A 13,136-nucleotide genomic window follows, 5' to 3' on the forward strand; every position below is an offset into this window, starting at 1 on the left:
ACTAACATCAGAACTCCCAGGTGCAAGGGCAGCACACAGACACCACATCAGGGGAAAAGTCATTAACAGATGATCTCACACAGCATTCAAACCAACATTGTCCATGGGCCAATCAAAACAATAAATTATTCTTTGAATGGGCCTATAGTGGCAAAAGAAGACACATCAGTTGGCCCAGCTCTAGTGGTTTTGTGCAGTATGATCATAACATACTGTATGTACAACAACAACAAAATAATGTGATTTCCAGAATGTCTGGCAATGACACTAATTCAAGACTGTCTACGTAAATACTTACTATATGTACAAAAAAAGTGTTTAAAGGTCTTTCAATCTTTGATTCATTACATAATTGAAAAGGTACCATCAATGGAACATTTGTCATGCAGGTGTTATCAAAAGACTTCCAATCGTACACGTAAGTGACTCACTGCATGGCAGAATGTTTACCTTGTCTCTGCTTGTATATCTACAGTATGTCGTGCCATAGATATTCAGCAGAGACACTCGTCTGGCTAACCCTAACTAACACTGATTGATTTGTTGTTGTCCCGTTTTCAGTGGAAAGTTTTTTGGCACAAAAAGTTACCTAATTACATACTTGTAAGTGCTACACAGATACAGTTTGATAGATAGATTGATTGATTACCTTATCCGTAAACATGCCTACTAACTGCCCTGATACCTCACCAGTTCATGAACAAGATAAGGCTCCTCCTTGTTAGCTGATTAAATGTCTGTCAAAGTTGTCTGATGAGAGAGAGGTGAAATGCTGTGAGGTATTCTGTCTGTCAAGCATTGAGCCATGAAATTGGCTTGAAAATACAGGCTGTAATATAAAGACTTGATAAACAACACGACAGCAGATGTTACAGTTTGTTCATTTGATAACAAAGCAGTGTAGTTGTGTGACTGAGTTTAGGGTGTGGGTATGTGTGTGTGTATATATTTTATGAATGAAATTAAATGAAAACATTGCAATACATTAGTCTATTTGACTAATGTAAATACCCTCATGTCAATTAGGGCTGTAGAACATGGGAATTATGGATTATCTTCATAAAAAGATTATAGCTGTCCTGTGGGCATCCAACGTCCTAAGTAAAAAATCTTCTACCACCATACATTAAGCACATTATTATATTTTTTTAAATGTATGGCGCCATGGGTTAGACAGTTTTCCTTGTTGTGAGTCTCTGGCATGGTGTGATGAGGAATCCCTGGGGATAGGGACAGGCATCCTGAGGCTTTGCCAAATGCTAATGACGTCACCCCTCTGTGAGTGGGTGAAACAGTGGGTAGGTTTATTTCATAGTCAAAGACCTGACTAGCTCAGTCCCTCTCAACTTCAGCGCCAACTTCTCAAGGTGAGCACAACTTTTTTTTGACTGTTGAAGGGGTATAGTAATGTGCAATGTATTGCTTTCTCATAAAATGCACCTCTTATCTGTTAAAATCTTTTATTTGACCTGTGGTGAATATCTGTGATTCGTGGATGTCTTTCAGTCATGGCGAATGTTCATGCAGCATTGATGGGCACTGGTAGGATCAGGTGGAATTATTGTAGGGTGAGAACGCAACCAGAAGCTGTATATCAAATCAATCAATAATCTTTTTGGTTTAATAATATTAATTCACTGTAAAAGTGCAATCTTTCTATAGTTTGTCTTTTTAAACAGTATCCACATAATTTTATAAGGACGTGTATGGCAGTGATACAAAGTAGCCTAGGCTAAGAAATGATTTCAAGATTCAAGTTTTATTTCAGAAGTACTTTGAAATGACTTTCTTTTGTGCAATGCATTATTTTTCAGTAGGCTACAGTGCACACATGTTGGGAAGTATAGTCTTTATGTACATTGAACAAAAATATAAACACAACATGTAACGTGTTGGTCCCGTGTTTCATGAGCTAAAATGTTTTTTTTTCCCAGAAATGTGTTACATCCCTGTTAGTGAGCATTTCTCCTTTGCCAATATAAACCATCCACCTGACAGGTGTGGCATATGAAGAAGCTGATTAAACAGCACGTTCAGAAACACCTTGTTCTGGGGACAATAAAAGCCCACTTTAAAATCTTTTTTTTTTTTCACACAACACAATGCCACAGATGTCTCAGGTTTTGAAGGAGCGTGCAATTGGCATGCTGACTGCAGGAATCTCCACCAGACCTCCACATCCAGCTTTTTTACCTGGGGGGTCGTCTGAGGGGGCGTGGGGGGCTTGCTGGGGAGTATTTCTGTCTGTAATAAGCCCTTTGGTTGGGAAAAACTAATTCTGATTGTCTGGGCCTGGCTCCCCAGTGGGTGGGCCTGGCTACCAAGTCGGTGGACCTTTGCCCTCCCAGGCCCACACATGTCTGCACCCCTGCCCACTCATGTGAAATCCATAGATTAGAGCATAATGAATGCATTTAAACTGACTGGTTTCCTTATATGAACTGTAACTCAGAAAAATCTTTGAAATTATTATTTATTTATTTTATGGGTAGATCAGCTTTAATATTGTGGCTTCTATCAATGAAATTGTCTGCATCATTTCCAATCCCCCATAAATAAATAAATAAATAAATATATATATATATTTGGTAAATATATACAGTACAAGTCCAAGGTTTGGACACACCTACTTATTCAAGACTTTTTCTTAATTTTGACTAATTTCTACATTGTAGAATAATAGTGAAGACATCAAAAGCATAAAATAACCCATAGGGAATCAGGTAGTAACCAAAAAAGGGTTAAACAAATCAAAATATATTTTATATTTGAGATTTCTTTAAAGTAGCCACCGTTTGCCTTGATGACAGCTTTGCACACTCTTGGCATTCTCTCAACCAGCTTCATGAGGTATTCACCTGGAATGCATTTCAATTAACAGGTGTGCCTTGTTAAAAGTTCTTTTGTGGAATTTCTTTCCTTATTAATGTGTTTGAACCAATCAGTTATGTTGTGATAAGGTAGGGTTGGTATACAGAAGATAGCCCTATTAAGTAAAATACCAAGTTCATATCAAGTAAGCAAAGAGAAACGGCAGTCCATCATTACTTCAAGACATGAAGGTAAGTCAATATGGAACATTTCAAGTACTTTGAAAGTTTCTTCAAGCGCAGTCGCAAAATCCATCGAGCGCTATGATGAAACTGGCTCTCATGAGGACCGCCACAGGAAAGGAAGTCCCAGAGTTACCACTGCTTGCAGAGGATAAGTTCATTAGAGTTTCCAGCCTCAGATTGCAGCCCAAATAAATGCTTCACAGAGTTCAAGTAACAGACACATCTTAACATCAACTTTTCGGAGGAGACTGCGTGAATCAGGCCTTCATGGTCAAATTGCTGCAAAGAAACCACTACTAAAGGACACCAAAAAGAAGAAGAGACTTGTTTGGGCCAAGAAACACAACCAATGAACATTAGACCGGTAGAAATCTGTCCTTTGGTCTGATAAGTCTAAATGAGAGGTTTTTGGTTCCAAATGCCATGTCTTTGTGAGACACAGAGTAGGTGAACGGATAATCTCTGCATGTGTGGTTCCCACCATGAAGCATGGAGGAGGAGGTGTGATGGTGTGGGAGTGCTTTGCTGGTGACACTGTCTGTGATTTATTTAGAATTCAAGGCACACTTAACTTGCATGGCTACCACAGCATTCTGCAGCGATACGCCATCCCATCTGGTTTGCACTTAGTGGGTCTATCATTTGTTTTCAACAGGACAATGACCCAAAACACACCTCCAGGCTGTGTAAGGGCTATTTGACCAAGGAGATAGAGTGATGCATCAGGCCTCCACAATCACTCAACCTCTACCCAATTTGGGTCGAGTTGGACCGCAGAGTGAAAGAAAAGCAGCCAACAAGTGCTCAGCATATGTGGGAACACTGTTTCTGTCCTGTTCCTTGTCTTTTCAACGTGACATGTTCACTCTCCGTACCTGCTTCTCTACTCCAGCATCAGTTTTTTCATCCTGTACAGGTCCTAAACAAAAAATTAACGTCAAACACTACATAGTGCATCTCCTTGGAACCACATTAATCTCTTCGTAGTTAGTATATGTTGTGTATCAGTATGATTATGGTGGCGTCAGTAGTATCCACTCATCTGACACCAAACTGGTCACTTTCACAAGCTTATGTAGCAGGCCATCTATGCAAGTGCATGACTTTAAATATTTTTTTCCTGTCTTCTGGTGTGTCTATGTCAAACGGTTTTGTTTTATTTCAGTCTGTTGTGATGTATTTAAAGTGTACAATTGGGATACGAACTTAAACTTTAATACATTACATCTCTATATCTGACATAGTAAAGGGGACTTCTTTTTAAGCCCATAACCATGTGTGTGAGGTGTATACTTTTGTAGATTTATTTAAGACTACCAAGACACATTCTGTGTGACCCTGATTTAGCCCACTGCAGTAAAATGAAAGAGTTGCCAAACTACTGTACATATTGATAGACAAGTTAGAGAGATTGTTTCTCTTCCAAATTATGCAAATATGGATAAGCAAATATTTCAAGAGTAACTTTCATGTCCCCTCTACTTAAGTGATAATGCCAGAGAAGCTGGTGTTTGGAGGATATATTGGATATATATATTGTGGCAAACCTCTTCAAGGTTAGGAGCGTTTGTCACAAATTAAGTGGGAAACTGTCACCAAAATCCGCCCAGAATGAAAGTTATTTAGAACATGACAGTACCTGTGTATTTGTTTCTCCGTCCTGGTCCACCCAGGCCGCAGGCAAGTCAAGGATAGCAGGGTTCAGTACACAAATCTGGTTCTCGGTAGGACCAGGTCTAAACGCCAACAGGTAAGTGCAAAACAGTCCAGCTCATACACGGTAAATCCAGCCAATATAGATTGTCTCTTTCTCTATGGTTCATAGATCCTTCCAGCCCTCTCTCTCCCTTCCTGGTTTGTCTTGACCCTTTATCTGTGGGTCGGCTCCACCTTCTGAGGGTTCCCCTTGCTTCTGGGAATTGTAGTTTTGGTAGTCGCCATTTTTGTGATCGGGCAGAGCCCGTTTATTAGTTCTGCTCTCACATATCTGCCATTTATCACTCGACCCCCTTCTTTGCCACAATATGTATATATGTATATATCCTGCAAACACAGGCTTTGAGGGCATTATCACTTTTATACAACGGGTCTCCAAATCAATACTGATTTACATATTTTCGATAAAAACAAACGTAATATTTATTAATTTATTCATACTATTTCATCCTTCCAGAAGATATAGTCCTGACACAAATCTAGGGTTTCTACCCAAGCCGGCTGGGTTGGGTTCTATCCGTTCGGTTGCCAGAGACGCAACCCAGTCGTTCAGTCTTTTTGTTCCGTATCTATGGACGCGACCCAGTCGTTCGTTCTAAATGTTCTATTGGTTGGCAACGTTCTTATCCCTTTGCTTGCTAGCTAGCCAACTATGACTAACTTCTGGCTGCACATGTCAAACAGTGCAGCCAGAATAACAACAGTTTCTGCATTTGCATTTGTTTAAGTTGTTTTCTATTGACATTTATTTGCATACATCCATAACAATGAGCTAATGAGGCATTATTTTGCCTGACATAGAATATGTGCTCTCTCATCAGAACGCTGTTGTTCAGAGGAGCTAGCCAACAACACAGCTAACACAATAACTTCAAACTGAAGCTGGAAAGACTGCAAAGTAGCTGCACTTCATTTTGTTTGAATTTTTTTCAATTGATATTTCTTTGTATGTATCCATAAAAATTATGACAGCTGATTCATGATTTCGACTGGATGAGAAACGCTGCCTGCTTGTCTACCAAGTCCCGACACATGCATTACTATGGGACAGCTGGAGATTGAATTTGAATATTGAAACAATGTTGCAAATGTCGTAAAGACAAACAGCAAGGTTTATACAAATCTCCCCTGTTGAAAACTAAATGCTAGTCTGATAGAAATGTGAGATAATATCTAGATGCTTTTTGTAGTAGAGATCAAGTTTATAAATTGCCTGCCTGGGCTGATGAGACAGTGGATTGCGCAGTCAGATGGAACAGAGTAAATAGCATGTGTGTGTCTGTTACCATTACGCCCTAGTGGACTGCTCCATCTCTTTTCATTATTGCTTGACCTATAAGGAACAGTGATGATGCATCAGTCACATCAGTCAATGAAAATCATTTTACTAACAGTGTACAGCAGGCATATCACACCCTGTATGTCAACCATAAGTCAAAGAGGTGTTGTGCCCTCATGTGGTGATGCAGTTCCATTACACTTTATACTGAATGCCCATATATGTAAACAAACAACTGGCAGATCACTTAATTATCCTGTAGCATGCATGTCTTTTAATTGGAATGATTCAGTAAACATGTATTTTTCATATAGGCTTCATACAATACCTTGTGGAACATAGGTTACCAAGGGAGATTAACATAATACGTTGAAGGGAAACATTAAATTATGCAGTACCTACATTGGAAATTGAGGTCAATGTTGGGGCTTGGAAGTAACAGTACTTCAAAGCTTCTAGAAGTTAAGTTAAGAATATGTCCATAGACTGATGATGTCCAATGATGGCCATGGACTGAAAATGCTAATAGAGTGATGTTTACATTTTGTTCAGTATCTGTGTCATTTTTCAAAACAATAATATGGATTAGGATTTATTTTTAAATGATTGATCTGCTTTCGCTCTCTCTCTCTCTCCTCGCTCTCTTCCCCTCCCTCTCTCTTTCCCTCACCCACTCCCCCCTCTCTTTTCTCTGGTTGATTTAAAAAAAAACACAGTTCATGTATTCCTTAATTGACATACTGTTTGAGCTGTAGAATGCACCAGTAACTGCTTGCAGCACATACAGGTCTTTGTGACTTTTCCCAAATGTCTATTTATGTCATTGTAATTCAGATATCACATAATATTCCATGTATATAGTAACATTTAGCAGCAACATGTTGAGATTATTTCCAATTTCATGTAGACACTGCACAACATGAATTTAATTTGTTATACTATTATGCAGTAATAAGATATTTTACAGTCTTTCTGACAATTCAATTGTTTGATTATTTACATTTCACAGTAATATTTTTTAAATAGTTTATCCGCGGACTAGCCACATTCTCTGCAAACATAATCTAACAATGGAACTTTCATGGGAGGTTATTCAATAGCGACAAATATCTGGACTCTTTATATACACTCTTGTTGTGTCCATGAACGAGCTCATATGGGATCCTTCAGATTTAAGTGGTACCAAATGTTTTTTCTCAGGCAACAATAGGCCACTGTTGAACTTGGTCGTTTATAGACCTGGGGTCGTATAATAGTAAAATAGAGATCTGAGCACTTCAGGTTCTTGACGTTAGTGGAAGGCAGTAAGGGGTCATAAACAAAAAATCCGCACATTGGCAACCAACCTAATTTCATCGCACTCCGGCGGTTTTCATGGGTTTAATTTCCTTCTGTACATTGCAACAGGAGATGGAGAGTCTGGAGATGATAGTGCTGGAACCAAAGTCTTCTGACACAGTCCATGGATCAGGATAGCATTTTGTGATAGATTGATCTCTCATAATGCATGCTCTATCGTCTAATGTATGGTGATACGTTTAAAGTCAGCAACCTCTTTACAGAGAGCGGGGAGCGCGATTACATCCAGATGTGTCTTGTTTAATTTTCCCCCTATGCATTGGTTGTGTTAACTGAAAGCAGGGGCTGTACATTAGAACGTTGACATTGTAGTGTGGGGCAGATAACTGGGCTACTGCATTACATAAGCACACAGAAGCTTGGGGGACTCTTCTCATGCATGCAGGTACCTACAGTACACTGAGCTGGGCCTACCCTCACGGTACCCCGTGCTATGAATGACCCATAGAGCACTACCCTCCAGAGCACATCCCCTCGGCGCATAGCACAGGCCAAAAATCCATCTTAGACCTGTGTCACCCCTGTACGTAACAGAGGCTCCTTTTCAACCTTGGGAAGCCATGACCCCTTCAGAGACCGTGTTGGGGTTTGGGGGGTGGTGAGAGGGAGGTACTCAAGCATCAAGCGTGACATGGGGGAAGGAAGATCTTCAAAAGGATGGCATTTCGGAGCTGGGAGTTTACATGGCAGTTTATTTTTCTTTGTGTGTTTGGGGGGTTAGGGAGAGTTGAGGGTGAGAGGCAGAGAACCGCCAATGGCAGGCCTGCTCCTATGAGGTTGGGGCCACTGAGGTCTGGTTGTTTTAGCCTAGGAGGTCGTGGAGCAGGGAGAGGAAGCTGGAGACCCACAAGGTTGGCCCAAAGTACACCCTGCCTCCAGACTCCCAGGTTGCCAAACCTGAACACTCAACTAACAATAACTACCATCGCTTGGCCTTTAGAGATTTACATAGTCCTAAATTCACTAGAAATGTATTTAACAGTATCATTTAGTTACCATATTTGTCTGCATATATGATCTGTGCTCTAAACACGAATGAACAGGTGTTGAAAGGTCATAATTTTGAGTAAAATAATTGCAGCAAGAGCTCCAACAGCCCAACTCATAACTAAACAAGAAGTGAACAAGGAGTCTACATAAGACCTCATATGCTGTCCAGCCTCCCACTCAGAGCATTCCAACTCACATGAATACAGTGCATTAGACAGCAGGGTGCATTTTGGCTCATTTTGCACTTTGTACTGAAAATACTGGTTCAAGAAGACTGCCGGCCATTTAAAGTTTCCACTTGGCCTTAAATGCCTGTGGAAAATATATATGCATCCAGCAGATCCGTGTAGCTGGGGGATGACTATCTACTTATAGCCAGGAGGAGGAGGGATAGAGAATGTACATACTGTATAGGGGCGGGGGTCTCATGTCTCTTAATTGTCCTGGAGCTCGTTCATCAATAAGGTTTTTAACAATGCGTCCATACAATTCTCCCTATGTTTTTATGCCTTTAATCCCATTACTGCCTGCTGGTGGGAAAGACAAAGCGATGGATGAGAAACAGATTGATGTGCCTTGCCAATGAGCTTTACTGCCCAGAAGGGACTTGTATTCTATAGGCTGTAAACTGAAACATAATTATATCAATATGCTGCCTTTGGTAATTTGTTTTCCTTTCATGGTATGGTCTAAGCACAGTGTGCATATGGGACACGTACAGAGCCTTCAGAAAGTATTCACACCCCTTGACTTTTTACACATTTTGTTGAATTTAAAATGGATAAAATTGAGATTGTCTTGTCACTGGCAAACACACAATACCCCATAATGTCAAAGTAACACATACAATTAATTATCACATACAATTAATTAACACAGATTTAACCACCAAGACCAGTAAGGCATTCCAATGCCTAGCAAAGAAGGGCACCCATTGGTAGATGGGTAAAAAAAGCAGACATTGAATATCCCTTTGAGCATGATGCAGTTCATTACACTTCGCATGGTGTATCAGTACACCCAGTCACTACAAAGACATGTGCGTCATTCCTATCTCCGAAACCGGTCAGGGACTTTATATTAAAAAAATATATGTTTTACCTTTATTTAACTAGACAAGTCAGTAAAGAACAAATTCTTATTTACAATAACAGCCTACCCCAGCCAAACCCTCCATTAACCCGGACGACGCTGGGCCAATATTGCGCCGCCCTTTGGGACTCCCAATCACGGCCTGTTGTGATACAGCCCAGGATCGAACTTGCCTATGTAGTGACGCCTCTAGCACTGCGATACAGTGCCTGAGACCGCTGCGCTTGTAATCGTTAAAGGGGAACCTGTTTAGGGTCCTGTTGGTTGCAGGTCCGACCCCAGACATTTAGATTTCTGCATTTTTATATCAAAATGCTGAATTTCCCATTTTACCAAAAACGCATTAAAAAGTGTGTATTTATTGTTACATAAACAATGATTGGTGTCTCAGCATTGAATTGCCAAATACATTTGTTTAAAAAACAGAGACCTACTTCGTGCTAGCGCAAAGGACTTCCATATAGTCTGTAATCCAGTAGATACTCTTCTTCGTGTTTCTAAAATTGATATTTACAGGAGGCAGGACAAAGGAGTGTCTTACTATTGGTCTTCAAGAAAATAAATCAGAACGAAAGGAAGTTATCAAAGATTTGGTAGCTAGCTAGACTAGCGGTTAGCAATCTCCGAAGTAAAGTAAGGCTCGGCGAATAACGTTAGTAATCGAGTAATCGTGACATTTGCCAAAATGAAGTGCAATACTATTCCAGTCAGATACAAATACACTACACATTTCCACTCTTGTCCTGACCGCGATGGAGATTTCTGTCAGGCATGGCTGCAGGCCATCCGACATTGTGCTTATGGTGTCGATACGACGCCTAAAGTCACGGGAAAGCTCCAACCATTGAAGGTATGTTGCTAGGTAGCGAAGTTGCTAACACCTGTAGCTAGTCACCACAAAGTCATTTATAACATAATTTGCTTGCCATTCCTTGAACTAGTTTGTGGTGTTTTTAGCTTAGCGGCTACTGTAACAGTAACATTATCCTGTCCTGCTGACTGTTTTGTTTGTTTAGCTTTGTGATGCAATTTCCTTTTTCATTATAACGTTACTGATAAGAAATAGTATATTATTTTCCACCTGACATCACAGGTTTCTGTAGTGCTATTGATTGCATTAATGTACTTGCCGTAGTTAAGGTTAATGAGCAGGACACAGCCCTAGCTATATACTGTAGATACATGTAATGCTCCGTCCCTAGCTGGTACATGAGTTGTAATGACAACAATCTAGCCCAACCTTTACATTATTTACATTAAAACATTTAGAATATGAGCTCATGCACTAAATTGACATGTAATGACTGACTCTTTACCAAAGCAAATTTGAGGAAAACGCTACCAAAGTTCTACCAACACATTGACTGTAGCACTCGCTCTGAGAAAACAGATTGTTATGATCACGCGGACTGGGATATGTTTCGGGTAGCCTCTAAGAATAACATCGGCAATACACGGATACGGTGACTGAGTTTATCAGGAAGTGTATAGGAGATGTTGTATCTACTGTAAATATTAAAACCTACCATAACCAGCAACCATGGATAGATGGCAGCATTCGTGCAAACTGAAAGCATGAAACACTGTATTTAACCATGGCAAGGTGACTGGGAATATGGCCGAATACAAACAGTGTAGTGATTCCCATTCCCACTTCTGTCATCATGAAGTGCTTTGTGAGGCTAGTTAAGGATCATATCACATCTACCTTACCTGACACCCTAGACCCACTTCAGTTTGCTTACCAACCCATAGATCCACAGACGATGCAATCGCCATCGCACTGCACAATCCCATCTGGACAAGAAGAATACCTATGTAAGAATGCTGTTCATTGACTATAGCTCAGCATTCAACACCATAGTACCCTCCAAGCCCATCATTAGGTTTGGGGCCCTGGGTCTGAACCCTGCCCTGTGCAACTGGGTCCTGGACTTCCTGACGGGCCGTCCCCAGGTGGTGAAGGTAGGAAACAACACTTCCACTTTGCTGATCTTCAACACAGGTGCCCCATAAGGGTGCATGCTCAGCCCCCTCCTGTACAGTACTCCCTGTTCACCCATGACTGCGTGGCCACGCACGCCTCCAACTCAATCATACATTTTGCAGACGACACAACACCAATTGTGCTATTGTGTGTGTTTTTCACCTTATTTGTAACTTATTTTGTACATCCTTTTTCTGCCACCATCTCTTATGACCAAAAGAGCTTCTAGAGGACAGCAATTACTCACCTCGTATTGGAGGAGGATTCTTTCTTTAACGAGATGGATGCAAAGGATTCACTTCAGTCACCCGACAAGGCCCAAAGCCCCATGAAAGAGAAAGCAACTGAGATATCAGGGACGTAGGTCGGTGGGCCTTGTAAGGATCCGACGGCGAGTGGGTAATCTGCCTCTACCATCAGTTCTATTAGCCAACGTACAATCATTGGATAACAAAATAGACGAACTACGATCACAAATATCCTACCAATGGGCCATTAAACACTGCAATATCTTATGTTTCACAGAGTCGTGGCTGAACGACGATATAAATAACATACAGCTGGCGGGTTATACACTCTATCAGTATGACAGAACAGCAGCCTCTGGTAAGACAAGGGGTGGCGGTCTGTGTATATTTGTAAACAACAGATTGATGCACAAAATCTAATAGTAAGGAAGTCTCGAGGTTTTGCTTACCTGAGGTAGAGTATATCATGATAAGCTGTAGACCACACTATTTACCACCACACTATATTCGTCATAGCTGTCTATTTACCACCACAAACCGATGCTGACACTTAGACCGCACTCAATGAGCTGTATACGGCCATAAGCAAACAGGGGAAAAAATCATCGAGAGGCAGCGCTCCTAGTGGCCGGGGAGTTTAACACAGGGAAACTTAAATCTGTATTACCTCATTTCTACCAACATGTTAAATGTGCAACCAGAGGAAAAACAACTCTAGACCATCTTTACTCCACACACAGAGACACGCACAAAGCTCTCCCTCACCCTGCATCTGGTAAATCTGACCATAATTCTACCCTCCTGGTTCCTGCTTACAAGTAAAATTTAAAGCAGGACGCACCAGTGACTCGATCAATAAAGAAGTGGTCAGATGACGCAGATGCTAAGCTACAGGACTGTTTTGCTAGCACAGACTGGAATATGTTCTGGGATTCTTACGATGGCATTGAGGAGTACACCCCATCAGTCACTGGCTTCATCAATAAGTGGATCAATGACATCGTCCCCACAGTGGCTGTATGTACACACCCCAAGCAGAAGCCATGGATTACAGGCAACATCTGCACTGAGCTAAAGGGTAGAGCTGCCGCTTTCAAGGAGCGGAACTCTGATCCAGAAGCTTATAAGAAATCCCACTATGCCCTCCGACGAACCATCAAACAGGTAAAGCGAACGTATATACAGGACTAAAATTGAGTCGTACTACACCGGCTCCGATGCTCGTAAATTGTGGCAGCGCTTGCTAACTATTACAGACCACAAAGGGAAGTACAGCCACGAGCTGCCCAGTGACACGAGAGTACCAGACGAGCTAAATTACATTGAGGCAAGCAACACTGAAGCATGCATGAGAGCATCAGCTCGGACGACTGTGTGAACACGCTCTCCGGAGACGATGTGAGTAAGAC

General features: G+C 41.1%; 1 protein-coding gene across 1 annotated transcript in view; it reads left to right on the plus strand.

Annotated features, from left to right (window-relative positions):
* Positions 1 to 1,267: 1,267 nt before the first annotated feature.
* The window catches only part of LOC106585764 (hyaluronan and proteoglycan link protein 1), a 75,237-nt gene continuing 63,368 nt past the window's right edge, over positions 1,268 to 13,136 (plus strand). The window contains exon 1 of the mRNA XM_082968681.1: positions 1,268 to 1,367. The gene's annotated coding sequence lies outside the window, so the exon portion shown is untranslated. The remainder of the gene's footprint in view (positions 1,368 to 13,136) is intronic.

The sequence above is a fragment of the Salmo salar genome, chromosome 24, assembly GCF_965601325.2.
Source record: "Salmo salar chromosome 24, fSalSal1, whole genome shotgun sequence".
Taxonomy (NCBI): domain Eukaryota; kingdom Metazoa; phylum Chordata; class Actinopteri; order Salmoniformes; family Salmonidae; genus Salmo; species Salmo salar.